Genomic DNA, 27,805 nt, shown 5'->3' on the forward strand with positions numbered 1-27,805 from the left:
TATACTTATATATATACACTAGCGGATCCTGACGTCGATAGCTCTTTAATGTTTGTTTTTCTTTATTTATATTTTTTAAACAAATTCAGCAAAACTGTTTCTTTTAATTTGCAAGGGGGGTAACCCCCCCCCCCCCAGGATCCGCCATTATAATTTATAACATATTACTGTTTTACATTTTATAACCTATTATTATTTTAAAATTTAATTAGCAAATTAACGCTTAATTAATATTTTTTGACAGAAATCAGTTGATTAAAACGTTAATTTGTTAATTAAATTTTAAAATAAGTATGTAATAAAAATTATAAAATAATAATGTTTTAAATAAAATGTTATAGTACTTTAAACTCGATTAATGTTTTTGACAGCTATCAGCTGATTTCTGTAAAAAAATATTCGAGTTTAAGTATTATAACATAATATTTCTAACATTATTATTTTAATTTGTATAACATATTTTTATTTTAAAATTTAATTAGCAAATTAGCGCTTTAATCAGCTGATTTGTGTCAAAAAATATTAACCAAGTTTAAACAAACTTTATATAAAAATATCATTCTTTTTATATAAAATCGAGTGTAGCGCGCGTTTGTGTAGTTCTAGTTCATAAAAATTATTAATATTAATTATTATCTTTTATTAATTATAAATTATTATAATTCACATACTTAATAAAAAAGTTGAACCAATATTTAAATATATTTGACGATTCGGGCTATAGAGATAAGTTTTAAAAAAATTGTTTCGCGAGATTTTTTCGATCTCGTCGATTTAAACAACTTTTAAAGATGAAGACGAAGAAAAAATTATAAAGAGGCGAGAGAGACGATAGGGATCGGGAAGGATTTATCAAGCGCATCACCTTGTTTCTAGCAATTAGTCATGATCGACGTCACCCGCCGAGTGTTTCCAAAGTCCATCGCGACTAATTGCCGCGAAGGCGACGGCCACGAAGTAGCCATCGGAAATTTGTCAATTGCAGGTAACTTGGGCTCGTTCCGCGCACAGTTTCCTCGCAGATGTTCTTGATAGGCCAAAGTTACGGGCTACGCTTGCGGAGCACCTTACTTCGACGGCCGTTCCCTTGTACACCAATTTCTTTATCCCCCTTCAACCCCCTCCCACGTACACATACACCCTCCGCCTCACTTTACCTTCTCCCAAGTCACCTTTGTTACTTTCTTTGTTTTCCTTCCCTGTCAAATGTCGCGATCATAAAATCAATACAGCTGAATCCAGAGGGAATTCAGACATAGATTTGAAAGCTCAAAAATCAGAAATTATTATCTATTCTGTACTATTATTTTCAGATATGGCTCTGTAATTTTTATCAAGAAACTCTCGAGAAAATATTATTATTATATATATATCTATCGTATTATATATCGTACTACATATTCAGTTTATCCATATTTCGGACGTAATCCTCTTTTTTTATCTCTTATTATGTTCAGTTAAAAATTAAACTTACTTTAAAGATGAGTCTCGATTTTTAAGTAATGTTAACATTTAGAGAAATATGTGACACAGTCATGTTAACAGAAACCTTAAAAAATATAACAGCAAACTTGTTTCGAGTAGCGGAAACACCAACTCATTAAGTGTATTGCTACATGGAAGTACTTCGAAGATGACAGGAACCATTAGTGAGTAACTAATTGAGGGGTTTGAAGGTAAAACCCGGTAAACTCGAGTAACTGACATTTATGCAAATGTCAGTTACCTGATTTTACGTCCAAACCCCTTAATTAAACACAGTTGTCAGATAGATATTCTAAGAACTTAACTTAAAAAGTCAAGTCAGAAGAAAATCGTGCATATAATTATATGCAATAATTGTATATAAATGCATATACAATTTACGATGTTTTTGGATAATTGATATCGAAGTTTGATACGATGATGAATCTAATATCGTACGTCTTCATTTATGGATAAATTGAAAATTTTAGTGTCTGTATATTTGAAACAGAATTTGAAGAGAAAAATGATTTTTTAATATCAATCAAAATTATTAATATTTCGTATAAAATAGGAGAGTACTTTTTCATCATTTAGGTGTGAATAATAATTTATTTTTACGAAACTAAGCTTCTCGCATCATCCCCAAGCGCGCGTACACAATCATCCTCTTTAAAAAAATCTGCAATTCTCGTATATATATATTCTTACAGAAGACATAATACAGTATATCTCTCCCAGCTCTCTCTTTCTCCAGTTCTCTATTGTTCCCACATTTTAAAACTGTTTTAAGTTCATTTAAAAATCCTCCCTCAAACCCCATTCAGAGCTACCGCTCGCTCCTAGCCGGAGGAACACGGTCCGGCCGGCGTTTCGCTATTTTCTCAGGACTCTCGCGTCGCGGTGCGTCGCGTCGCGTTGTCGGCCGGATCTCGCGCGTCGGCCACGTGACGTGGCACATATACGCGAGCGTCGGCAGGCGTCGAGACGCTGCCGGAAAAGGGGCGTCCGCGGCTTTATGCTCCCGTTGGGAATTCCGTTCTCATGCCTCACGGCATTTCGTTTCACGTCGACGTCCCGCCGCTGTACGTGAAGCTACCGCATCACACATGCACGTGGGTATAGGTGCGCGAGCGCACGTTCTCAAAGCCGCGCTGTCAGACCGGACATGAAACTTTGCTGGATCGCCTGCCGTGATCCGCGGAGTCACGTGACGCGATACGCGTGTCAGGATCGGCTCCGCGAGACGATCGCGTGCGCAGATGTATTAGCAGATTGTTGTTGCAATTTAACGTTATGTGATTAGCGTGGTACACGGCACGTGTAGCACTTAGCAAATTGGTTCAAATCGAATGTTAACGGATGTTTGGAGATATTTATGGCACCTTAATTCAAAAATATTTGCATTTGAGAGAATTTTACATTCGCGGAAGAGATCTAGCTTGTGTTAAAATCATATTTTACAAGACATATATTTGATAAGATAGATCGAGATATCATAAATAATTCAGTATTTTAGACTTCACATTTTCGAGTTTATATACTCGTATGCATACACTTTATATATAAATTTGTGAGGATATTTTAATTTAAGGATATCCAAATTTAAAAACCTGCAGAATAATACTGTATAAAAATATATATAAAAATATAATATGAAAATACATATATTCGTATTTTCGTGTAACAATATTTTTATATAGTAGAACTTTATTAATTTTTGCCCTCTGGGAAGACAGATAAAAAATTTTTGGAAAATAAAAATTAATGAATACTCACTCCACGGTGTCCAATCCCCGTCTATTTCAGCGAATACAGCATATTGAAGTTGTTGTCTGCGCCTCTGACGTCATGTGATCTATTATGATATAAAAGGAATACGATATTAGTGTGAAAATACGTTTGGAGAAGTATTAAAATTAACGAGGATAAATTTCAAGAAACTACTGCATAATTATTTAATCCTTAATTGATAAAATTGTGCTAACGGCAATTTCAAACTTAATCTAATTTTTATTAATACAGTTTACAGATTAAATCATGTAGTACTGATTTGTCTAGTTTCGATGGAAAGAAATAATGCAAAAGGTCCTATAAACTTGCAACTGTAATTTTAATAAGAAAAATTTTATAAAACTCTTGGCTTGACAAAATCGATATAAAATCGATTAAAACAAATTCGTTGAGAAATTACAAGATTGAAAGGAGATTATTTTAATCATATTTTTATACGTGTAAAGTTTTTACATTGTATTATTAATATAACATTTTTTATACCATGTGTGTAGTTTAAAGATGTACACAAAGAGAATTTTTTTCTTCTAGAATTTACTCTGAAAATCATGGTAATCGTGAGATAATATGGTATGGAAAGAATTTTATGAAAATTTCTGATTAATATTTATCACAATAAAAAATAATACTATCTATCACAATAAAATATAAAATATGTTTGATTAATTTTACTAAAAGTATAGTAAAATTAATCAAACATTTTAAAAATTCTTTCTATATCATATTGTCCCACGATTACCATGATTTTCAGGGTAAATTCTAAGAGAAAATTCTGCGTACTACAGTATCTGATGATAATTAAAAAAAAAAAAAAAAAATCAGATTCAACCATCGCGCATCCTTTTGATGGAAGGAGGGGTGTAAAGTTTATCGTGAAATTCGAGCATTATCGCGCCGAAGTACGCATACGAGCACTCTCGAATTTAAGGATCCTCGAACAACTGTTGCGTGCATTCTTCGCAGCTTCTTCCGCGTCGTCTCACCTTCCGCTCGACTGCACGCGCAGCATGCGTCGCGACGCATCCGGAGCCGCGTTTGCTCCGGAATATGCGCGGCGGGTTCGCGCGTGCGAGAGGTCGCCGTGGGCGGCGAACACCGGGGGGTACCTAACGTCGCGGCGCGGGTGCTGAGCGCCGAGTCGTCAGTTTGCGTCTGTCTAGGGTCGCGACACCTCCACCTCTACGTACTGTAGTCTCCGCTTCGCGTACGCGACATCGAATAAACGTCGAGAAAACGCCAACAAATCACCGAAGATCAAGATCGACGGATCGACGTGCCGGATCCTGCGCGCGGTCGTTTCCGTTTTTTGCCGACCAGCTCTGGTCCCGAGAGAGTTTGAGGGAATCGTCGGAAGAAGAAGAGATCCAAGTATCCTCGAAACTCTCTTAGAATTTTTGAGAATCCTTGGAGAGGTCTATGAGAGAAGGCGAGACTCCGCGTGTACTTTAAGGAGAGGCTCTCTCCCTTTCTCTCTGAGATATCTCTCGCATAAGTTTAAAGCATTTTTGGACAAGTTTACGAGAGACGGTAAACTAGAGTCTGTAAAAAGCATGACGAAGGTCGCAAGTTTTTGAGAAAAGAGATCCTGTGTAAATTTTGAGGTGTGTAAAAGAACGGTCGGAAAGTGTTATCAAGAGTCGCCGAAAACTCTGAGAAACTCTTTTAAGAATCTTTGAACATTTTTGTCGAGAAGCATCACAGATCAGACATTTTTTTAACAATCTGCGAAAATCTCGAAGGATTTACAAGATTTCAGTTTCAGAAACATTTTGAGGATCGTTCCAAGATCACTGAATAACTTTTTGCATCGCGCAGATTTTTAGTCACGTGGTCGGAGAGTTCTCAAACTTTTTAAAGATCCACGTTAAAGCCGTGTGTTATGTTTTATAACATTCAGGGAGAACTATTTTCAGTTTCGTTTCTCGATTCTTTATATAGAATCTGAATCGATCAATGTAAAGTTGATAAAAGAGTGTGACCAATAAAGAATTAACGTAGTGTCTCGCGCATTTTGCGATTCAGCGACCGATTATTCAAGACATTTTTACTGTATCTCTAGCACAAATTCTCAATCCTGGCGAATATTTCTTTAGGATTCCCCTTCGAATCTTTGCTGTAGGATACTTTTGCTTCCGCGCTTCGAAAATCTTAAAGTGAAAGAGCTTGACATTTAAAGGACCTTTGGTTATCCTGCCCCATCATGACTCCGAAGAGTTCTGTTTGAATAGTACTGAATGCAGTAAAAGCGACATAAGTGGAATTATCGAAGACCAGTAAGACTTTGAAGTTGATCGATCTGCAGCCAGATATTTTTGAGAAATCGGTGAATTCAATTCAGCTACTCGAGAGACAGAGTTAGATGGATCTGTTTTGATATCCGACAGAATCGCTTTCTCTCTACTGAAGTATTTTTGGTAAGTATTGACAATCTTTAATTATATTTACGTTCCGAATAAAAAATGCTTGATGTTGAATAATAAATTAAAAATGTTGGAATGACATTAAAATATATTAACAATATAATTATACTATATAAATTTTGCTATATAAATTTTTAAGAAAAAATTATTATTAAAAACATTTTTAAATCTAGAAAAAGTTTGATTATTTTTATAAACAAGTAATTTGCCATTACTTACAATTAGTTGTTTACGCAATTCTTGCATATTTAGGTAAGTAGATGTTTTGTCTATATTTTATAAAGAATCTTTATATATTTGTAGATTGTCCTAAAATTCAAGACTCGAAATCGGAAAGAAAAATATTGAAAAATATTTTCGTTAATGTTCAATCCAAACATTCAAGCGCATAAAATCTAAAAGCGGATTCATGAACTTTTATCGTGTAATTTATTACATACTCTACGTTACGTTCTCGAATATGCATTGCCTGGTATTGTCACATGTTTCGAGCGACGTAGTGTTTTACATAGTAATAACATAAATATTCAACTATCTACAGATGTAAATATTCCAAGCACCGCAGTAATAAAATAAATATCCGGATAACGAAAAGCCTTCAAATATATTCGCGGATATATTTAGCCATTCTATAAAAATTACGACACCAAACGATCACGAGAAACGTGGATATAAAAAAAAAGCGAAAAAAGAATATCGAAACACACCTATTCACAAATATAAAAATGCACAAATTTTAAATACAAACAGAATCCAAAGGCATTTACGGATACGCGAGTTTTAATCGCGTCATTTATTACACGCGTGCCACGTTATATCTTCAAATATACATCGTATTGTCGCCTGTTTCAAGCAACGAGTTAGATTACTGCTGAGTGAACTTTACAACTTAATTCTGTTTCGCATCGCGCAGCTGCGGATATCAGTCTACACGATTGCTCGCGAGCTTTACGCGCTTTACTCGCAAAATCTCGGCTCGGCGCGGCTCATACAAAACTTGACGCTAAACTCCCGTATTACCATTGTCGTTTGCTTTCATAGACTAGGCGACGGGCACCCTCGCGCTGCACTAAAACGCCGGAAAATTCGTTATCAATTTCTGCTTATCAGGACGTGCCGTCGCTCCCGAATAAGGACTCGTTTATCCACTCGGACGAGCACTGAAAGCGCGCGCGGGGATTAACTTGAAATCAGCGCCGCAGCGTGTACTGATTACGAACAATTGTAATTAAATTCTTTCCACGCTAATGACTGCTGGCACTTGAGCTCCGTGCAAATGATATTTAAATTAGCACGCGTCCCGTATACTAATCAAGTCGAACCTCCTCGCGCCGCGGATGTGCAATGCTCTCTTTCTGCCGAATTATTAATTAATGTCGCATTACGATCATATCAACTTCGCGTGAGTTCCCGCAAAAATCGGATATTCGGCCTCGGATTGATTGAATAGTAATTTTCATAACCCTGTCCAAAGTTATCATTACTATTCATAAATTCTCTGAATCTCAACCAATCTCAAAAATACATGGCATTAATTTAAAAAATTTTAATATTAACAAATCAATTTTATATTTTGATCAGACAACAGCTGTCATACAGCCAAAAAAATTTTAATTATATATGTTGGATATATCCGTATTATTTATATAATTTAAATTGTTTGTAAGAACAATTACAAATTCTTGTTAATTAATGTTTCAATAACTTTTTAAAATATGTTTACTCACGTAATAAGTGATTCTTCATTTAAATATTTATTTTGAAATTAAAAGATTGAATAAAAATGTTTAATTCAGAATCTAGGAACTGTATAGGACTATTTCAGATTCAGATATCGGACTTATGTTGCACGACCGTTTACGTCAAGATGAAGAGAATATTTCATGCGATTTATTAGTATGTTTACGAAACGAGGATGGTTCTCTTGAGAAATCATTAAATAATCGCAATTGTTTACCCAAAGTCTCGTAAACGTTGCAGTTGCTCGCCAAAGCAACCACTCGTCGATATCTATCCACAAAAATAGTTTTTGAGTTGCCCAAGAAAAACAATCGACCGTAAAATCGATGTTAACCAAAAGCTTTCACGTGCGCACGAAGAAGCAAATTCTCGGAAAATCAATAATAATAATCACTTGTATTAAAAAATAATCGGAGGTAACAAAAATTATTATTAATATTTCTCAAAGAGAGGAGAGAGAACAGATTTTACGCAAAATTAATCAAATTTTACAAAAATTTTTAAGTATAGAAATATATATGTATATGTCTCGCTTTTTCTTTAATGTTTATGTTAATGTTAATTAGACACCATTGCTTATACATTTTCATAATTTAAAAAAATATTCTGGTAACTATATCTTGAATTTTACATCTAAAATTTTACTGCACTTAAATCAATTTGAAGTTGAAAGGAATATAAAAGAATAAGTTTTAATCTTATTTTTTAATAAACTCTATTGCAATTTTGTTGATTCTAAAGGTTGAAAATTAGAATACCTTTAACATTTGTAAAATTCTTATTTAAAGAAATAAATAAATAATTTTATTAAAATTTATATATTTTTAATAATAAAATCACGATAAAAAATGCAAAAAAGATTGAAGTACCAGAATAATATTGACAATCAAAATAATTGTGCGCGCTTGCACGGCAAAATTCAACCTCGATAAATTATGTAAAATGAATATATACCTAAATATATACACACACACACACACACACACACATATATATATTTTGTTTGCTTGTACATACAGAGCAAAATTTCTTACTTCTCCAGAGAAAACATTGAAATGCAAATAATAGCAATCAAACATGATATACGATATTTAAAGATTAACCTTATTAATATAATTATTAAGATATTCAGCGCTACAAATTTTTTAAATTCTATTTAATGTAATTTTTTAAGGCAATCGAGAAAGAATAAATATGCAGATACAAAAATGCGAAATATGAAATAAACGAATAATTAATTTCGTGTTTTTCTGTTGTTTTTTTTATGGAAATACATCAATATAAAGCTCGTATACGTGCTAATAAAATTTCACATATCTGTCGAATATCAATGGATGGTTTCAAAGCATATTCCAACGCAATTGGTTAATCATAGGTATAGAATTTCATCAGAATGTTGTGTGAATGGAGAGAATCCACCAATTCTCGATTTCGTGTATGATTGCAATTCTTGGTAATTTTTTATATAATTTTGGACAGTAAACATTGTTAACCTGCTTTTAACAGCTGTTTAAAAAAAGATAAAAAAATGTAATGCTTTTATCATGTATAAAGAATAATCAGGATTATTAAAATTTTTGAAATGTGGAGTATTACACATTTTGTATATATTCTGATTACGCATTTGACTTATTCCATACAATGTAAAATTTAACATAAATTGCTTTATATTAATAAAAAGAAGATGAAGACAGAATGCAGATAATACGTACTGTATAGTGTATAAGTAAATATAAATAATTTTCCGCAGAATATCGTATTCTTTTTGAAATACTCGAGAGTTCTGTGGATATAGCATAACATATATTTCTATGTAATATTAAATATGAACTGGAATGACAAAGTTCTACACGGAAAGAACAAAATGCTATAACATACTCCAAATAGTAGTAAATGCAGTTACATTCCTGCTGCGCAGAAGTGCATCCTTGATACAGCCGGTCGGCTGCGCAACATTCCGCAATAGCTGCGGTCATTTTGAACACGCTGGGTTAGCCAGGAATGTTAATAGAAAATACTCGGTGTCTCCAGACTTTAATTATGAGGCGCGAATGGAGATCGCGAGCGAGGGAGTCTGGCAGAAGGGGAGGAAAGGAGGAAGAGATGGGGGTTGGGGCACAAGAAGGAAGAAGGGTAAGAGCCTCCCTCGTGAAGTCTCGAATTACAGAGGGTGAAAATCGTGGCGTTTGTTCGACAGAAGCATTGCGTTTACAACGAAGAAAGTGTTTGACAGAAACATTGCGTTTACAACGAGGAAAGAATTGGCAAACTCTCGGACTATTCACAAGATATTGGAGCAAAATGACGACCTCGGTAGAATTTTGAGCGTTTTAAAGAAAATAACGTCGCGGAGGTATCTAGAAATTCGTAGAAAATGTGGAGAACGTGAAAAAAAGAGGCGGAAAGTGAGAGAAAAACGACAAAAGCGAATTGTGGAAAGATTACGGAAGCATTGAGAATGAGGAAGGAGTAGAATAAGAGCAGAGCAAAGGATAAGCGTCATTGAGAAGGCACCGTAAGTTTCTGCTTCTTTTCTTCGTGCGACTTCAGCCGGATCGATTTTTCGAGGGGGTTGATCTTCGAAACGAGCCGGCAGCGCCGCAACGTTAAATCCGCGATTAAAATGCATTGCGTAAAATCAGAGGGGCGTCCTATGCCCCGTTCCGTTCCTACGCTCCGAGTAAATTACATACCGTCGTCAATCCGGCTCGGATTTCTCCAAAGCCTCGGGTTCACGCCAGACGGAGCAAAGCGGAACAAGGGGAAGTAGAATGGTGCAAAGCGCAACGAAGCAAGTGGAGCAGGGAATATAGAAACGTAACATTCCAAGAAGAAGCAAAGTAAACTAAAGCCAAGAACCGGATCAAGAAAAATGAGAAAAGTAAAGCAGAATCCGAATATAAGACAAGATAAAGCGAAGCGAAGTAAAGGAAGATTAAAAGAAACGGAGCAATGCAAAATAAACTTATGTACAGCGACGCAGGGCAAAGTAGAGTAAAATAAAGCATATAGAGCAGAAAGATAGAGGGGAAAAAATTGCAGCAAGGCAAAGTAAACTAAAGAGAAGTGGGATGAGGAGAGCAAAGCACGAAGAAAGTAAAGTAAAGCGAAATAATGCGAAGAAAATTAAAAGAAACGTAGCAACGCGAGGCGAGCATAGTAGAATAAAAATAGAGCAATGCGCTATATATGTAATAGAGCAATATATAGCGCGGTAAGCTGTAAAATGAAGCAAAATATATTGAAGTTGATGAAGCACAGCATATAAAAATGCGAAAAAAGGAGCAAAAAACTGAAAATAAAGTACGATATAAAACAAGAATATGGTATATTATTACATTATTATTTCATTAATTCTCAGTATTTCTGTTATTGAAAATATTTTGTTGGAAACTAGTATTGGATTAATTGAATAAAGGGTTTAGAGATAAAGAGAGACAAAGAATATAAATCCTAATTTTGATATTGATTACCTATATCAAATAATTTAAATAACATTTACAAAAATATCTGCAACAATATGATGAAACACGGTATAACGCGCAAAAGAGATTAAATACACGTACGTTAACTAATGTAATTATATTTACGCGCTAATTGTTTAATTTTTGAAAATAATCGAGACAATCTATATTATTTAGATGAATATAAAGGCGTTCCGGGCGCGATAATATATACATACACCTGGTGAGAAAGGGTGGGAAGCGAAATGGCGACAATGAAAATTCGTTATCCGTTGTAAAATGAAATTTACGTGCCGGGCGCGATACAATGGATCATCTAGATCCAAACGTATCGCTTTTTGCAGTCGCGAGCCGAGAATTCGACAATTCCGTTCACAAGCTGCGTGTGAAAGATGTGCCGCGCGGATTTATCCGCGAGCGAGTCGCCACAAAAGCCGTCCCTTTCGCCGCTCTCGCGTTTACGTGCCGAAATGCGTCGCAAAAATATACTCGCAGCTGCCAGCGTGTTCGATTGAGTTCAAAAGGATCCAAAGATTTAACGGTTTTACGATCCTACCGACAGTCCGAGATTGTAAAGATGCGATGGATCCAAAGCCTCAGGTATTTAAGGATCTAAAGCTACGTAACGCGCGGAGTTATTCCGGAGTAAATCGCTGCAAAAAGCACCTCTTTATTCATTTTGTTTTTTTTCTTTTTTTTTTCTTTTTTTACGTATTGGAATATATCGCAGTAGGTTTGAATATGTTTGCTATATAAATGTTCGAACTAGTCTAAGGATTTAAAGATCTAAGGGAAGACAACGAGATAAAATGTCGATCTTGCAACTCATCCACGCACTTTCAAAAGGCCAATTGTAGAAATTTCAATATTATATAAATATTTATATATATTTATATATATATATATATATTAATATTTTTTGATTGATATATTTTTAGAATTGAAAATCTCTCTAGACATTCTTGATTCGACGACAGATCTAGTTAAATATTTAAGGACTAAATAAGTAACTTTTAAGATCCCCAACAACGTTCGATTTATAGACGCAAGAGAATTTAAATCTTTAAATATTTTCACTATCTGTTTTTAACAGATCTAGTTAAATATATTTGAGGACTAAATAAGTAATCTTTACGATCTGACAACGTTGGATTTATAAATGTAAGCATTTAAATTTTTAAATATTTTTACTAAAAATCTAGAGTATGTATATATGTATATATGTATATGTGTATGTATATGTACGTATAAATATTTAAAGATTTAAATTCTAGTAATCTAACATTGTAAAATCGCAAAAATTACTTTTTATAAAATCTTTTTTTTAGAAACACTTTAAAAGATTACATTGAATTTAAAAATAGATTAATTTTATCTATATATAATTTTTTTCATAATAACAAGTACAGTAAAATCTTATAGATATAATATATGTATAATTAATATGATATCTCTGTGTGAAAGTTTGAAGATATTTCATTACTTTATATAACGAAATATCTTCAAATTTTCATATACATATAACAATTGAAGTTTCTAAATGTATCTTTTATTTTTTATTATCGATAATCTAGTAACGTTCCACGATTACGTACATAACTTGTGATGATAATTTAATTATTTTAACTTTGATCATTGATTATAAAAATATTATAAGTACAATTATGCTTTATTGTACTTATGAAAGTAAACTATATATAGATAAACTTATTTTTTTAATCTAATCTTTTCAAGAGTTCCTAAAAAATTATAGAAAAAAGATATATCTCATTCATAAAAATAATCTTATATCTTCTGCTCGTATTTTACTTGAAACTATGATTATTATGTGTACATACATATATGTACCTTGTGAATTTATGAATCGTATATAACTTCATTGTATTAAATACAATGGAATATTTTTAATAAAATATTAATAAAATTAACACAACCGTAGCGCGCAAGCCGGTATTCCGACGTAAGAACGAGCGTCTCTATTGTTTGTATTTCCATGTGTGTATAGCTCCTTGGAAAACCGAGTCCATAATTTTAATGTTTTTGCATCTCTTCGTATCTTTTTCTCTTTCTCTCTTTCACTTTCTCCGCCTTTCTCTGTCTCTCTCTTTTGCGTTCTCTCTTTCTCTCTCTCTCTACACTCTCCGTTCTCCGTTTCTGTTCCTTTATCATCCAGGAACGGGATGAAAGCTCCGACCGCATGAAAGCGCGCCTTTTTGCCCCGGGAAATAAAAATTACCATGTCAGACATAAACCGCGCTCCCTTTCTCTCGCTCTTTTTTTCACTACCCCTTGCGAATTTTCTTCCATCTCTTCGAACCCCCCGTCTCATCACAATCCATCCCCCCTCTCATTCTTTACGCCTCACTCCATAAAAGAACAAAGCGGCGATGCAGAGGACTGATGCGCTTTATTAGCGTATCCGATCTTTGCTTGGAGATGTTGAAAGATAGTATTCTTACATGATCAAGAATTTGTCAAAATTTGAGGCTTTGTAGAATTTTCAGAAATTTTATATATATATAAAATTTATAATTACCAAAGTACTCTTAATTATTATTTATTTAATTACCAAAAAAGATGAAATATAATAAAACTCTTAAAAAAAATTACAATATTTGACAACTAATTTTAAGATCACTCTGTGAATTTTGTATAGGTATCTTTCTTCTTAATATTCATTTTGATTTTATTTTTGATTTATTTTTTCGTTCGCAAATCAACTTGAAATAATAAGCAATGCCTTAGATTTGTCAAGTCACAATTAATTTGTACCATAATATGATTTGTGGTCGAATCCAATACTTTTTCGAATTCCCAAATATTTTTGAAAGATCAAACTACTTCTCTTTTTAGCTTTTTATTATTTCTAATTATCCATTTCTTATTTAATTTTTTGTTTAGCGGTACCAAATTAGTAATTTTCTTTTTTTTTTCACAACGAAAACCATCTGCCTTTTTTTTGTGATAGCTAGTTTCTATCTTTTTAATGAAGAGTTACGTCGAACATTCAAACTCGTTCAAGAAGGAATCGAATTCCGACGACAGGCGGAGAAATCGGCGGAAGCTTAAAAGCTGTCATTCGATGGTGCGGTCGCAGCCGAGTGCAAGAAGTGCAACGTCGGCTACGTTTCGCCTCGCATTTACACTGGCGAGGAGGATATCCTTTCTCGGTTCACTAGCAATCGAGTATTCCGAAGGAGTTAAATAATTGCTAACTCCCGTGGAAACTTTCCTGCAGGCAGATCGGACACATGAAAGATCGCGGATCAATGACATGGAAAATAGAGGAGGTCAAAAGAATTTCGAAAAGATACGGAAGAATGAGAAAATGAAGGAAAATGAGAAATTTTTTAAATAGAGATCTTTCTGAAATTTCAGATCTTGAAAGCTGGGAAATATCAGTTTGGAAAATTGATTAATCTGAAATGTAAAAATAGAGAAAGTTATCGTTTTTTTTATAGAAACTTCTGAGAAAAGAAAGACATGAAAATTCAAAGAGTGCTAAGTGTCGAGGAAAAAATAAAACGGATAGAAATTGCCTGTGTTATATATAAAACGAATGTTATGTTAGAAATGTTAGATAGATAAACAGAATTGAAAAATGTAAAAAAGATGAAAATTATAATTGTAGAAATAAAAGTGGCGGTTGTATACATATATACAGGATGTATTTAAATAAGTGCAGAAAATTTTAGGAGATGATTCTTTGTCAAAAATTAAGGGGGGTTTCTTATATAAACATACTCTTATCCGTTAAAAAGTTCTGATAAAAAATTAAATAAGGGTTGTTAGTTTCATCCCCTTATAACGATACAGGAAGATACAAAAAATATTAATAAATATCCTTTTTATTAGTTTCATTTTTTTAATTTGTCTGAAATTTGAGAAAAAAAATAACTTAATTTTTACCTCTCTCTTTAGAAAAGTGTAACTTATCAGGGATGGATAAGAGTATATGTTTATATTTAAAAAACCCCTTAATTTTCGACAAAGAATCATCTCCTAAAATTTTTTGCACTTATTTAGATACACCCTGTATATATGTGTGTGTATGTAAGCGTAAAAGAAATTTGAAAAAGTGAGAAAATTGAATGATCACAGATAGGGGAAATGGAAATGGATAGATGGCGTCGAGATATCGATTATATGGGCACGTGCATGCTGCGACACTATTTTATATGCATGTGTGCACGCACACGTGTACACGCAAAACGCATTTCGATGCCTTAGACAGTCGGACAGTTATTGGTATTTAGAAGAAGAGCATCGGAGAACCATAAACTTGGACGGTCGGAGGTTACGGGAACGGTTTAGGGGTTGTACGGGTTGATGGGAGTTGGGTAGGGGATGTCTCCGATCCACATGCAGGATGCATCTGCATTTAAAGTGGTTGCGCGCTTGCCAGATATTCCGCTGCGAAATCACGTGATGCGTGATTTCTATTGTTTCCTTCCTTCTCCTTCCTTTCGGATCAACGGTGTTTCGATATCTCGCTAGACAACATCAGATTCTTTGGCTTTCATTGGGATCCACAGGATTTTTCCTCGTGGATCAAGGATTTAGATTTCTATTCGTCACGAATATTCCACTATTACAAATTTATGAGGCTTCTCGAAAAAAAAATCCAAGCTTTAAGAGTCATTTCAGGATTTCAGAATTTTGGGACAATCTCAAATTCGGAATCTTATATCTGAATCTAGCGGAATCTAGTGCTTTTTTAAGATTCAAGACCATTCTCAGCGATATTTCAAATCCAAATTCTGAGGAACCAGCGTATTTAAAACTCTTCCTGCGAATAATGTATATACATATGTGATTTAAATGTCTCAAATTTCGTCAAAGATTAAGATATTGGAGCAGAATTTTAATGAATAATTTGCGATTAAGCTTTTTTCCCTATTTTTGCAGTAGCGTATTCATAATATGCAATTTAATTCTATCATCATTAAAAATCAGTAGAGAAACTGTTTCTGTTGTTAAACCGTTAAATGTTAAAATGTTTCAAATATATATATATATGTTCAAAAATGTATTCAGAATTATACTTGCATATCTTTCTGCTTTAATACACTACATAATAATGTGCAATGTGTGTTTTTATAATTCTACGATTCAATATTGCATTCTACGATTTAATATTCAAAAGTGGAAATGAAGCGGTTAATGTAATTTCGATTTGCATTAAAATCTGATTCAATGGATTCGTTTTTGACTGTGTGTATGCAGCCTTTTAACTCTGAATAATATATCTCCGAGCCATGGACGGGCACGGAGCGGCGCAGAGAGGGCTCGCTCTCGTGAACGGAAAAAGGCGGCCGGCGGCGATTAAGCTCGAGCGCATCGCTCTCGAAACGGGGTATGAAACGAGACCGGGACGTATCGATGCGCTAAAGTACACTGTAGCATACACGCGTGTGTGGGACGAGGGAAAAATTATCATTGTCCTGCGAAAACAGAGTCCGCTCGCTCGCTCTTTCGCAGATTCTGCGCGCTCGAGATAACTATGCAAATACGTTGGCTCACATTGAGGGCTGACGACGACAAAACCCAAATTCTGACTCCGATGGTGCTAAAGAGAAAGAGAGAAAGAGAGAGAATAAAGATAATTCGTAGGCTAGAGCTGCGGGGACGCAAAAGCGGAGATTGAAAAAAGTCTCCATCGTGTATGAAAAGATTGTGAGGAAAAAAAGGTTGAATAAACGATAATACTTTCGATAAAAATTCTTGGCTAATTGTCAGATGTTAATAATATTTTTCTAATTTTAAAATTCGTATTCACAAACGTAGACATGTTTATTGTAGTAATTTAATGTAAAAACGATAGCGCATCTCTTCAGCAGCATCCAGATCAAACGACATTCAGAAGTTACGATCAAATAATTATGTTGTGAACAATTAGAAATTATCACTTTCAATGACAAAAAAAATGTGTGTGTGTGTGTATTAACTGTTATAAAAATTTCTAAAAAATATATATAGATTTTGGAATATCAATTCAGTAACAATTTTTATTTTCAATCGTTTGCAACTCGAGATATTAATATTTCTCGAGATTTTTATTTAAAAAAAAGATTAATTAAAAAATTCGTTGATAAAAAAATTTATAATTCTTTAAATTTCATATTTTCTTTTTATTATTTTTGTTTGCAAAATAATTAAAGATCGTTCAACTTGCGTAAAGTCTAACACTTTTAAAAGACTCCTCGTTTCGGTTTTTCGCGTTATTCGCCCGAGTTTCGATCCTTTGTTGCGTCAGGAGGACGTGGGTGGAACGCGGACGGAGGAAGGTGCACGGAGTGAATTCTGTGTCGCGAAATCGCGGGGCCGGCGGATTTTGCGCGTGGAATATGATAAATCGCGCTATAAAGTATATCCCGAGGGGGGTGATGGTGCACCCGCGCGCCTTGTTGCTCAACCGATGACGCATGGGCGTCGCGACACCATCGCGTTTCCAGATTCGCGCATCATTTGTCAGCGGCTGAGCGACGCAAAAAAATTCAAAGTCCATTCTTTCTTACGTTCCCTCTATCTGCTCGCGATCGTCGATCATTCGCCAACAATGTCGCTGACCGACGCGTGCCGAAAGTCTCCGATTCGAGTCCCTTCTTTCTCATCCTTTTCTTTTTTTTTTTATCATCGTCAGAGCAACATTTCTCACGGTGATCGAACGCGAGAAGGATCCGGGCTGATTATACCGCGAATTGAAAGCGTCCTGGTTTGTCGGTTCTTAGAGCTCGCCTCGATATTTCCGATTTACGTGTTAAAAGATTTAAGGATAAATGAGTAAAGAGTCTACAATTGTTACACAGAGAGAATTTTCTCTAAAGAATTTTAAAAATATGTTTGATTAATTTTACCATACTTTTAGTAAAATTAATCAAACATATTTTATATTTTATTGTGATAAATATTATTTTTTATTGTGATAAATATATTAATGAGAGAAATTCTCATAAAATTCTTTCCATACCATATTATTCCAGGATTACCATGATTTTCAGGGTAAATTCTAAGAGAAAATTCTCTCTGTGTATATATTTTCGCGGTGTCATAATCACTGAAATATATTCAATTAAAAATTTGCAATTTTATAGAAGACATGCTTTTATTATAATTTTAAAAAAGATAAAACTGTTTGATTCTGCAAAATTATTATAAATTGCAGTAATACAAAAGTTATTAATTTTCTATTATTACTAATATTTAAAGTTTTGATAATTCGAGTGCATATAGAAATGATAAATGTAGTGAAATAAAAATTTTACTTTTATAAAAAGCTTCTATATAAAGCAAATTTTTTTTAGATAATCGATTATTACGTATCATGCTATAAAGCGACATAATTTTTTATTGAATAACATATTTTCTTTAAAATAATATCTTTTATAAAAATATTTTATGCTTCAATTTTTATAAAAATGTTTATGAATTTCACGTCACAGTAAATTTACAGAAAATTGAGAAACTCGTATAACGTTGGTTATACGAAGTTATGATTTTAAAGTCGGATATGACTTACAGAAACAGCTCGTAATATAAATTCCATACTTAGGAAGAATCAGATTAACATGGGAAAAATGGATGTTAGCATATAACAGGATATGAATATACGGAATATGAAACTAGAAATGTTTCTGATTTTTAAATGTCTCTTTTCGTCTTTTCAAATTTCTTGCATTTGTTCAAAATAAACGTATATAATAAATGTAGAATTTTATTTTGAAAAATTGTGACTGCATAGGTTTTATTTCTTAATAATTATCTGAAAGTCATTGATATATATATATATATATATATATAATTCACAATAAAATAAACTCTATATTTATGGCAAAAATGTATAGAGAATTGGAGAATACGATAAAATATTACTTCGTACTACTAAAAAAACTGAATATACTTTACATATCATTAAAAGTAAAATTTTGGCGAATCATGTTTTCGAAAATTGAAAACCAAAATAAACTCTTTGCTATATCATAGTTACCAGGCCACCGACGAAAAAGTATTTAATTTTGGCGTTGTAGCGCAGTTGTATGGAGTACAAGAATTTTCATTACAATGGTAATTAATGCTTTTTGCGATCTACATGGAAAAGGATGAGGATCGTGACGCTCGACGTATCGCACGCGGAAAATTTCGCCGGCGCGTATTTCGGCGTCTAACTTTTTATATGGCGTTTTCGCGCGCGACGAAATGGCGTAGTAAATCCTCGTTTCGCGAATTTAGTTCCGGAGCATGAATAATAAAGCGCGGACGTATCTTCGCTCAGCGTTTTGCCGCTGCCGGCAAGTACGAATGCATTTCGAAAAACTGCTTACGCGCCTTGCGCGCATTGCGAGAGTTCGCACGCGCCGCACCACCGTTTTGCACGGCGATGACGTCGGCGTCGCGACGCGAAAAATAATATTCAATTCTCGAGACAGAGAATTGAACGCGAAATTATTATCTCTATTGTTCTCCCAATCTGGTTGGAAAAATATATAATTTATTGGACTATATGTTGAAAACATAGTCCACGCATATATATTCTTTCGTTCTTTAATTTTCGCGATTATTATAGTCCAATGAATGGGATGTTAATTTTAATATTTAATACGTTGATTGCCATGTGTACACAATTTGGCACAAAGCCGTATATGTATGATTTTGTATACATATGCATGCATTTCCTAATATCTATAATACCTATGTATGGATATTCACTTATGTGTATATTATACAGCTTCTATAAAATATATTGTTTAACGTGTCGCGGAATATTAATCCTCTATTAATAATTCTGTGTTATTTTAGAAAGATTGCATTAAAAATAATTGTATGATATCGAGATCGAAATTACGAATTTTTTAATAACAATCAATGCATTAATTTAAAATATAAATTTATAATAATTAATTCTTGTACACACTTTGTGCACAAAGAATATTCAATGTGTTTGCAATGTTTCCAACAAATAAAGAAAATATGAATATAAATATAAAGTATAATACTTATAAAAATAGAAAATATTTATTTTTGATAATTTATCATTCTCTTCTGATGTCATCTGATGTCATGAAATCAAGTTCAGATGTAAAGTATAATTAAATACGAATTTATTGCCCAAATTAATTATTTTTCTATTATCAAAAAATTCCTTTTCTAAAAAAGATATGTAAAGTCGGTACTCGCATATATCGAAGTTTATTGCTGCCGCTTTTCCACGATGCTCATTAACTGTCAAGATTCGCGTTGTGTTATATTCGTAGCATCGAGAGGTTATCATCGCGAGAATTAGTAGTTTGACAGTTTGTTCAAAATAAAATTAAATAAAATAATAGTATTAGTTTTAAATAATATATTATAATACTTTAAACTCGATTAATATTTTTGACAGTTATTAGTTGATTTCTGTCAAAAAATATTAATCGCGGATAAAGTATTATAACATATTATTTCAAACATATTATTGTATTTAATTTTATTTTGAACAAACTGTTAAACTACTAATCCTCGCGATGACAACCTCTCGATGCTACGAATATAACGCACAATGCAAATCGAAACAGTCAATCAGCATCGCGGAAAAGATGCAACAATACTTGCGAGAATCGACTTAACATGTCTTTTTTTTAGAAAGGGATGTTATAATATTTTAAATTCAATTAATATTTTTGACAATTATCATCTGATTTTTGCCAAAAAATATTAATCGCGGATAAGATATTACAACATATTTAAAATATATTACTATTTTAATATTTTCAACATACTATATATATATCCCCATTACCGCTATAGAAATATTTATATAAACAATTTCTCACTCACCGATACGTGCAATAGCGGAGTTGTAGTACACAGCACACATTGATCTGAAAACAAAATATTGAAATTATGTATAAACATATATGTGTGCCAAATATCTCAAACAATGCAGTTTAGAAAAAAAGTTTTTATTTGCATACCTCACAGTTGCCCTGCTGTCGCCCGATGCCTCCCCGGGCCTCCTCCTCCTCTCTTGGTTGACCGTCATTGCTCCTTCGTAGCACTCACGACACTCGCGAAAACACGAATAATTACGATTGTCCGATACTTTATTTACATGACATTCCCGACGCCCGAAACTTTACACGGCACTCCCGACGCGCGATACTTTACACGGCACTCCCGACACGACGCAATAGAATCGCACTGTGTATCGCACTGTTACCTGTAACAAATAAAATACATACATATATTAGAATAATCTTATTATTTCGCATTATAACACAATATAAATATGTAAACTAGAATTAACGATAAATATATCCACGGATCGCAACATATTCGCGCGCGCGAAAACAGATTAAGTTGGGTTATGTTGGCAAGAGATTTTGCGTCGAATTTTTCGCGAAATATGCGTTTCGAACAATTACGACTACATATTAACGTTGAAATTATGATATGCGATTGATAAATATTACAATACAAAGGTTAGAAATCGTTTCTAACGATTATGCTTACTAATTAATCACAGCGGGACGCAGCTCAAACTGCCTGATACTCGCGGCGTTTCGGTAATGATTGTAGCCGAGGCTACAAACATCGGCAACTTCACTCTAATAACGCGCGCGCGATACTATATACATAACTTAATAATAATTAATTAAAACTCGAAGGAGATTCGTTCGAAAAGATATAGCTTTAGAAAGAAAAAATATTAATCGAGAGAATAAGGTATTATAACATATTATTTACAACACATTACTATTTTATAACTTTTACCATATTATTATTTTAAAATTTAATTAGCAAGTTATAACATACACAATATAAATATATAAGCTAGAATATTTAATTAGCAAATTTTCGCTTTATTAATATTTTTTTATAGAAATCAGCTGATTAAAGCGTTAATTTGCTAATTAATTTTTAAAATAATATGTTATAAAAATTAATATAATATAATATGTTTTAAATAATGTTATAATACTTTAAACTCGCTTAATATTTTTGACAGTTATCAGCTGATTTCTATCAAAAAAATATTAATCGAAAATAACGTATTATAACATATTATTTACAACATATTACTATTTTAATTTTTATAACATATTTTTATTTTAAAATTTAATTAGTAAATTAATACTTTAATCAACTGATTTCTGTAAAAAAATATTAGTCGAGTTTAGATAAACTTTATATTACTTTTTTGTTAAATATCATTTTTTTAAATACAAAACTGAAGAATGACGCGCGCGTAACGCGCGCTTAAGTTATTCTAGTATATTATAAAAAATTGATATTCTCTCAATAAAGATGCTAACTTAATAACATTTTCATTTCTGAAAAACATTTTAATATCACACAAAATCGGTAAAACAATTAATTATTTTAATATATTTTATCCATGGCAAGTTGCCTACTTCTACATTTCTTGATATTTTTAAAATTAAACAATGAGCAATAAATTAATATATCTCGGGAGCAAATAAAAAACATTTTAATATCAAACTCGAAAAAACAATTAATTGCATTAATATAGTTTACTTTTATAGCAATATAAGCGTTTAAACGTTTTCGATATTTATTAAATCCATTTAGCGAGAAATAAATTCGGAATTTTTGGTGACAATTATTTCCGATATTTTGATGGAAATTAATTCGAGGAAATAATTTGATATCAAACTGATATTAACTTCTTGCTTTACCGTTATATAGTTATATATTCCGTGATGGATGCATGTATATATAAAAATTTAATATTTTAAAAATCTATTTATGTCTGAATAATTAATTATCAATTAATTCTAATATATTTCTTTTTGTTTGTAATATATATAAGCTATAAGTATTTTCTGGTGAGGTAATAGCGTAAATGTTAAATCAATTTCTTCATACAAATTTCTTGCTAATTAATAGAATAAATGCGAGATATTGCAGCAATAAATTAGCACTTGATTGTGCTATACATCTGAATTTGATTTCATGTTAAAGAAGTACCAAATTAGTAAAGATATAATATTAATTTAAACTAATCGCAAAAAATTATAATACATAAGTACAAACATTATAAGTTTTTGAATTATAAGCAGTATGTATACATATATGATATACATATGTATAAATATATATAATTTAAGATTGCCAATTAAAGTTTGGAAACGCAAATAAAATAACAAAATTTTCTTCGTTTAATATTTAAACTTCACTTTCATTCTCTCGCAGTATTATTCATCGAGAATGGGAAACATCACGAATATCCGCAAATTTTTATTCAAAACAAAATACATGTGTTTTTCATAGGAATATTACGTTTGTATTATCGAAAGAATGTTTGAAATGTCAGATACCGCTTATATAAAGCACCTTTAATTGTATTTATTCGTTTTGTTGTCCGGAGGCAATGCGATGCAACAGAAGGTTATATCGAATCCTAATTTAAAAGTTAATTATAAAAATTATCAATATTCGATATAAACAAAATTATAAGAAAAAGTCTGCCTGAACAAAAAATGAATAAAAAAATTAATTTTTAACTGATCAAAGAATTTGTAGATGATAGCAAAAGAAAAATAAGTTTTGAAGCAGAGAAATTTGCAAAACTCTTTTTGACGATCGCTTATAATCTAAAATTTATTAATCCTTCCGTAGAGTTTCATTAAGAAAAAAATCTCATTAAAGAATCTGTAGATAAAAGAAAATGCGGACAACGTGGAACATTATATATGTATTTTAACCGATTATTATCGTCTCGACAAACAAACTTATATAAGAAGCTCATTGAAATTGAAGTGTTAAACACTTCAGTGCTTAATAAACACCTAAGCTTGAAATGCTCGGTGTGAAGAGGGACTCTTGAATCTTTTAGATATATCTTCTAAGACTTTCAAAATTTATTATATCTGTAAAATTTGTTAAATTCTTAGAATTTTAAAATTTCTTCTCTTATATACCTCGACAATTTCCAGATTTTCAAGTCTTTTTTTATTTATATAATTAGAATCAGTTTTAAATTATATAATTTTATTTATATATCTTAAGAATAATCTCTTTTAAATTCTTAATATATACTATTTGAATATTACTTTAAAAATGTAGTCGTACGCAGTAAGAATTATTTCATACTATTTATTTTATTCTTCACTATTTTATTAAAAGAAAAATGTGTCTAATCTTTAAATATAATTGTTTTTAATTTTAAGTTTTGAGTTTATGTTATTAAACTCTTTAAAATGAATAAAGAGTTTCACAAGGAGAAACTCGGTTTTCAATAAAGGATAAACATAATAACGTGCCGTTTGATGAAGCAACGGGAAACAATTTCTTCATGCAACGGTTTCTCCCCCATTCCCTCTTAATTTAACAATAACGAGACGCATAATGTAACAGTATCGGAACAACAAGCTTGTTTACGTTTTGTAACAATTTTTCCCCTGTGTTTTGCGTCGGTTCGTACTTCCGCTTTGCCGTAGCCGCCCGCGCAGAGCCCGTCTTCCTCTGCCACCCTCTACTGCGCTTTAAACGGAGGAGGGTTAAATTGAAGGGTGCCTTGGCGAAACAGCGCTAATACCACATTCCATCCTCGAAAAAGAAGCACTCAGACCGTACCAGCTCGTGCCACCTTTCACCCATTTCGCCCCCTTCCCTTTTTTCGCTAACCCCTTCTCTAATATGCAGTAAAGAGACTCACGTTCAAACTTTGGGCAGTAATTAATCCTGGAAATTACTCATTTTCGGTGTTGCGCGGGACGAGGTTTTTTTCGCTACCGAGAAATATCGCCAACCGGGACTCGCCGCCGTTACGAAAATTACCGAATGGTGTTATTAGTTAATATTTGGATATTTATTAGTAAAATAATATATATATATATATATATATATATATATATAAACAACGATTAATTATATTTAATAATTAATTATTATGTTGCTTGAATTATTGTATAGTATGTTTTTAATCAACAAATGTACGAAGAAAATCATAATGATTTGATTAACAGTGAATTTGTAATTGCAATTATGTATTACGATTCTCCGGACACTTAATTTCTTCTACAAACATAAAGATATAATTAGAGTTTAATTTCTAATGCATTTCTAATACGCTTACACAACTATGTCACAACGATATCATTTAAATATTACGATATAATTATAACACTATTATAATACAACCAAAATGCAATCACGATATGATCAAAGCGCAATCATAATATAATTACAAAGTTGTAATTACTAGCGGATCAATTCATGTCGTTGATTCTAATGCGATTCAATTGTTAAATTCCGTCGCTTTCGGTGGAATCGAGTATGTGTATCGAAATATACGTCACTTGGTATCACAATTAGATACTGATACTGATTTAGCACTAATGCCCAAATGGTAATCATATGATAGCAATGCCATGAAATGAGGATACTTATCGATATCACCGACGGTATTATCAAACATTTTCAGATAATTAAGTAACGAATGAAGAGTCGTAATAAGTCAAAATTGAATAAATTTGCAAATTAATTATGTACAATAATAAAATTGCCAAAACGGTCGATCCTGAATTTAACGAATGAAGAATTAGCCATGTGTATTATTTATGCCGTCAAAAATAAATATTTAAATATTTATAAATAAACATTTGAATATTTAAAATGTTCAAGACTTCACATAATCAGAATGTATATATGTAACGAGTTAATGTATTTTATCGATAAACAATATTGATATTTCAAAATTTTATTTATAATATCATATGGAGGAGAGAGAGAATATAATTAATATGTTACTAAAAATATCAAATTTTAAGATTTTAAATAATATGATAATAAGAACATAATAAAGCAATTCAATTTATCGTTGCGTTTTTAACCAAGTGCAATAAAGTTTCCATTTCCATTCAACTATCGGATTTTGTTTATTGCTTCGACCATGAAATTGGAACGTCCACGCCGACAGGAAGTGCAACAACGGCGAGGAAGAAACGCGTACAGGACGAGATTAATAGCCGTGCGGCACGTTAGCATCGCATCGGGATAATTAACATACCGTATTTACATAGACATTAGACAAACAGTTGATTAGAAAGATATAGGCGGCCGAGCGGTCGCCGCTGGCGTGCTGTTGTAAATACAGCTGGTATTCCAGCAGATAGCCCTCGTGATTCATGGGGGACAGCCGCCACGCGGCGGATCTATAGATCCACCCTCCGATACCGAGACGTCTCACCCATCCACCCTCCGACAACTTCAACCCTCCACCCTTCAGGTGCTGGCGCACGCGAACAGTCCATACGTTTCACCTGGATAAGGCGCGTCCGTAATCTATGGATTACCCCGAAGAAGTTAATGAAGGTACCCCCAACGGGAGCGAAGGGCCGAGTCAGTTACCGAAGGAAGTCGTAATTTTGTCGGAAATTTGGAGAAATTATCGGTCGGGAATTATTAGTCCGGGAATAGAGGAGGAAAAGGTTATGCAACGGTTATTCTGAAAATTTGAGCAGGTTTAAATGTACATCATGGATCGTGATAGAAATTTCCCCCAGCGTTCTTTTTTAATTTAAAAATAACATACCTAAATTTTCAAACGACACGAGAAATGTTAAAAATTTTATTCTAGTGCAGAATATTTAAATTGATTTTTCAAATATATCCCAAAATTCACATATATCTTCTTTTCTTTAATTAATATTGACAATTTTATTTTTCTTCTTCTTGACTTTCAACACGAAAAAATTTCATCTCATATAATTAAATGGATCAAAAGTCTTATAAAAGAGAAGAATAGATAAAGTCTTTTTAATTATAATGTGAAATATATTGTTATTTTAAAACACTCGACTTTGATTGTCTAAGAATTTCTTTAATTATTCATAATTTTAAGAACCATTGATTTCTCTATATATTCGAACATCGCTTTATTAATTGATTTAATCTTTGATATTTGTATTTTTAGAAGAAGTTTATTGTAATATAAAAGAGTAGAAAGAGAGAGATATCAATAAGTTATAATTATTAACAATCGATAGATAATATCGGATAATATCCAATTTATTCGAAATTTTATTCATTCAATCTTTGCAAATGTTAGATGTGCTCGATAAATAACTGTTGAAGTTAGAAACGATATTATTTTGAAAACGATATTACTTTCCGATACTGCCAATAAGAGGACTTAGAGGCAAAACAATAGCTGAAATATTTATGTCGTAAACATACGCACGGACAAAGTGTGGCGTAGTAGTGGCGCATTATGTGGTTATATACGCGCAGCGATTACTCGACGTAAGACACAAATCCGATACTCCATCATGGTGCAATGCACGCTTGTTCATGGAGCCATAAAGGAACGTCGCGATCACGTAAATGATGAAAACCGAGATGTACGTGCCGTCGGCGACGAACAGTGGATTTTTCAACTGTTCATCGATACATGTATACATACATACATACATATGTATACTATCATACTAAAAATCTATTTTTTCAATAAAAAATCCTTTTTCTCTTTTTTTATATAAATACTTCTCTTTCATAATTTTTTTCTGTTTTGTTACTATGTGTATACAATTTATCTGTAATTATTAAAATATAATTATGAAAAAAAAGGATAGCATGCATTGCGTGATTTGTTTTTTATTGAGAATTATTCGTTCTTCAGTATTTTTCGAGAGAGGTCACTTAACGAGCAATGTGTATGATATATATACAAAATATCAATAGCGCCGCCAGCAACAAAAGTCGCTTGTTTTTCGGTGCAATGATGCAGTTAATATCCATCGTGTTGTATTCACACTACGTCTATGTGATTTGTGTAAACAATTGAATCGTTTGTTTTGAAAGAGTCTTCAAAACAATATTTTTTGGCAAATTGAGCTAACAGGTTTTTGATATAGATCTCATCTGTATATCGGATTTAAAAAAACACAATATTTTATGGAAGAGATACAGTTAACTTCAAAA

At 32.6% G+C, this 27,805-nt stretch overlaps 1 protein-coding gene and 1 long non-coding RNA gene across 6 annotated transcripts in view; one reads left to right on the forward strand and one right to left on the reverse strand.

Moving 5' to 3' along the window:
* LOC145944708 (uncharacterized) overlaps positions 1-27,805 on the reverse strand; it is a 189,807-nt gene that overhangs the window by 12,086 nt on the left and 149,916 nt on the right. Inside the window, exons 3-5 of the long non-coding RNA XR_014426729.1 lie at positions 20,833-21,077; positions 20,696-20,739; positions 3,244-3,322 (exon numbers count right to left, since the gene is read on the reverse strand). This is a non-coding gene — a long non-coding RNA (uncharacterized LOC145944708). The remainder of the gene's footprint in view (positions 1-3,243; positions 3,323-20,695; positions 20,740-20,832; positions 21,078-27,805) is intronic.
* Positions 4,391-27,805, forward strand: part of LOC145944705 (uncharacterized) — a 171,760-nt gene continuing 148,345 nt past the window's right edge. The window contains exons 1-2 of one of the 5 annotated variants that reach the window (XM_083053243.1): positions 4,391-4,859; positions 5,352-5,672. The gene's annotated coding sequence lies outside the window, so the exon portion shown is untranslated. Of the gene's footprint in view, positions 5,673-27,805 lie in introns of all 5 variants that reach the window. The other 4 variants (XM_083053244.1, XM_083053245.1, XM_083053246.1 and 1 more) reach the window with 4 other exon arrangements.

This window comes from Prenolepis imparis, unplaced genomic scaffold, assembly GCF_030444845.1.
Source record: "Prenolepis imparis isolate NDT839.2.m4 unplaced genomic scaffold, iyPreImpa1.0 SCAF_13, whole genome shotgun sequence".
Lineage (NCBI taxonomy): Eukaryota > Metazoa > Arthropoda > Insecta > Hymenoptera > Formicidae > Prenolepis > Prenolepis imparis.